We start from the raw sequence: 3728 nt of genomic DNA, 5'->3' as shown, positions 1-3728 counted from the left end.
GCTGTGTACAGGTTGTACAGCACGGGGCCTAAAACCGAGCCCTGAGGGACTCCAGCTCGTATGCCTCGTGTGCTTGATTTAGCAGTGTCTACTTTAACACAGAATTTCCGATTTGCTAGGTAGCTGCGCAGTAGCTTAACGACTTGGCCGGGGAAACCTAACGTGTAGAGTTTGTAGAGTAGTCCAGTGTGCCACACACTGTCAAATGCTTTGGCTACATCGAGTAGCACTAGGCCACAGTAGCCTTTCCGGTTGAAGGCGTCTGTGGCGGCTTCGACTACTCTCATAAGTTGTTGGGGTGCTGAGTGTTTATTGCGAAACCCGAATTGGAATTGGGGGAGCATTTCTTCTCTGCGTATGTATCTTTCTATGTGAACCAATAGGATGCGCTCGTAGAGTTTACTGAGAGTGGGGAGTAAACTTATGGGGCGGTGGTGCTGAGGAAAAAGTGGATCTTTTCCAGGCTTAGCGATCGCGACCACTTCCGCGTGTTTCCACTGCTTCGGGAATGTTTGTGTTCGCGTGATCTCGTTGAATATTTCTGTCAGTTTTTCTATCGCTAGCTGGGGCAGGTGTTTAAGCAGTTCATTGGTGAGGTTGTCATGTCCTGGGGCTTTCTTTGTGGGTAGAGATCTGATGGCTTTTGCTACCTCCTCGATTGAGAAGGCAGGTATATCGTCAGCGACGTCATCTTCTGCTGCGAGAAATGCAGTTAACTGTTCTCTTACTGTTCTCTCATGTTCCTGGTCTTGCGCTTCTGCTGGAGTGAATTGTTTTTCGAAGACGTCGGCGAGTGCGTTGGCTTTGTCACGGGCGCTGAACACTAGTCCTCTCTCGCCATGCAGAGGCGGCATCCTAGCGCGTCTTTTGGTGAACTGCTTGGTGGCTTGCCAGAGGCTGTTGTCCTGCACTTTGAGAGCCGTGAGGCAGTTCGACCATTGCTGGTTTCTGTGCTCAGTGAGCGATGCCTTAAGCTCTCTTTGTAGGCGGTTGAGCAGCCTCCTGGTTATCGGATTTCGCGTCAGTTTCCATTCCTTCGCGGTCCTGTTCTTGTGTCTTATCTGAGCAAGCAGCTGGGGTGGCAGTCGCTGTGTGGGGGGTGGACTGGGACGGGGGCTGGGTGTAGCGCCCTTTGCTGCTTGCAGGATCGCGTCGGTGAAATTTCTCAGCGTTTGTTCTATGTTGTCTATTGGGAGCGAGGTGTTTGCGAAGTCTGCTGTTACTTTCTCTTTGAATTGTTCCCAGTTGGTACTTTTGTGTGTGAGTAATCTCTGGGTGGGTGGCAGCCACCCGCCCACGTCGATTTCAAAGATTACAGGATTGTGGTCGGATGACATTTTGTTCAGTGAACTCGCGGCCACAAAACCTGCGAGACCTTTCGTAACAGCTATGTCGAGGACGTCCGCCCTGTTGCCGTTCAGGGGGAAATGTGTGGGTTCCTCAGGGCCCCACACATGGAGTTGGTGGATGCGCGCGATGCTTTTCAGTTGTCGGCCCGCTCTGTTTGCACACCTGGAATGCCAGTCTGTGTGTTTTGCGTTGAGGTCTCCCCCGACTACGAGCTTGCCCCTGATTTGCCCTAGTTTTACGATGTCGTCTTCTTCTAAGGTGCGGGTGGGTGGTCGGTATGCCGCAACCACAGTTACCGGACCTGTGGTTGTCGCTACCTCGATTGCTACTGTTTCCAACTGCTTCATGTCTGGTGGGTATATTTGATGGTGCGGAATCCCCCTTTTGATGTAGATTGCTACCCCGCCCCCTGCAGTTGGTCGGTCCCTTCTGTAGCTGAGGTAGTTTGGTGCCTTTACTCGAACTCCGTGCTTGAGATGAGTTTCGGACACCATGCATACGTCGATGTTTTCGTCCGTCAGGAACTGTTTGAATTCCAGTGCCTGTTGGACGAGGCCGTTGGCGTTAAACGTACAAAATTTGAGTCCCTGCACAGCTGGCCTAGCCATCGTGGGGTTTTGTGTTACCTGACTTCGCAGCTTGCTGCGAGGGCCTAACTGCCGAACTGATTTCGGCGGACAGTTTCTCAAAGTTTTGAGTCATCGTTTGCATTAACTTGTCAATCAGTTTGATGACTTCTGTGAGGGCTGTGGTAAAGTGTGTCATGGGTGATTGTTCGTCTGTGTTGGTGTGTGTTTTGGGGGCCTGTTGGTTTGGTTCTGCTGTTGTTTTTATAGGGCTCGGTTCTGGTGTTGCTGCTTTCGCGTATGTCTTGTGTCTGTCTGTCTGGGCCGTATTACCGGGTGTTTGTGTTTTGGCGCCTGTTCTGGTGTCTGGAGTGTGTTGTTTTTGCAGTGTTTGTTCGGTTTTGCGGTGTCTGTGGTCGGCTGTCTTTGTTGTGTTCTGTGTTTTTGTCTTGTTTTGGTTTCCTTTGGGGTTGTTTGTGGTTTTGCCTTGTCTTCTTTCCCATGCCCTCATTTGGACAGGGCAGCCGTGGTAGCTGGCTGTGTGGCCGCCTCCGCAGTTTGCACACGTCAGGGGGTCTTCTGGTTTCCTGGTACAGTCCCTGGATGCGTGGTCTCCCGCGCAGCGGACGCATTTCGGCGGCATTTCGCAGTCAGCGTTAACGTGCCCTATCACCTGGCAGTTAAAGCACTGCACTGCCCTTGCTCTTTGTTTCAAAGTTTCGGGCGTGACTGAGAGGGACATCAGGCGAGTTTCTTGGAACAGTTTTCGGTGTTGGGGCGTGTCTATGAGGGTTGCGAGGTACAGCGGTTTACGGACGTTTGTCCCATGCTTCCGCACTGACCGCACGTCGTATCCTTTTGTTGCTATAGCCTCTTTGATGTCTGCGGGGTCCGTGCGGGCGGGAAAGCCTCTGAAGACAACTTTGAGGGTTTTTATTGCTCCTGTTGGGAATGTGTAGTGAGGTGTCTTGTTACTTTTGAGTGTCTCTTTGATCTTGTTGTAGTCTTCAAGTGTTTTTGTGGTGATTTTAATTTTGTCACCTCCCGCTGATTTTGCTTCGAAATGGTTTTCCCCCACAGCGGTTGTGATGAGGTCGTATAGTTGTTTGTACGTTTCTGTGAAGGTCGCTACTATGGGGGGTAGTCTCACGTGTTTTGGTTGTTGTTTTTGTGTGTTTTGTGGTTGGGGGTGGTCTGGAGTTTCTTCTCCGTCTCCTAGTGGTGTGAATCTGTTGTCTGTGGCACTTACTTCAACCGGGGGCGGGGCCGCCGTGACGCGCGCGGTTTTCCTCGCGAGCTGGAATTCCCCGCCCTCGGTCGGCGCTTCAGTGTCCTGTGTGGTGTGTTCGTGTTCTGTTTCATGGTGTGTGCTGTCTTGTGTTTTGGGGTCGTTGGGCGTGTCTGCGTGTTCTGTGGTTGTGCTTGTGTGGTTGGTGTGGGTGTCTGTATCTCCAGTGAGGCTGCTTGGGTCTGGGTTTGGCTTAGCAGTTTCCTCGCTGCCGTCTACCTCGTTGGTGGGGCCCGCTACTGGGTGGTCTGTGGGTCTCGTCGGCAAGTCTTGCGGCGCGAACTGGGGGAACAGGGGGGGCATTTCGACCCCTCTGCTGCCCCTGTTCGCGCGTTTTGGTGACTTCGCGCGCCGTTTGGGTTTCGTGTTTTTCTCGGTGGGTGATTTCGGGAGAATTTTGCGTTCTCCCTTCCTTTTTGTCGCCTGTTCTTGTCTGGCCCTTTCCCTGCGTTTCTCTGTCCGCACTACCCTGGCCATAATCTTCCTCTCCTCTGAGGGATCTAGGTAAGGGAGGACATTGTGGA

The sequence above is a fragment of the Schistocerca piceifrons genome, unplaced genomic scaffold (genome assembly GCF_021461385.2).
Source record: "Schistocerca piceifrons isolate TAMUIC-IGC-003096 unplaced genomic scaffold, iqSchPice1.1 HiC_scaffold_913, whole genome shotgun sequence".
Classification (NCBI taxonomy): domain Eukaryota; kingdom Metazoa; phylum Arthropoda; class Insecta; order Orthoptera; family Acrididae; genus Schistocerca; species Schistocerca piceifrons.
This window is presented reverse-complemented; position numbering follows the sequence as displayed.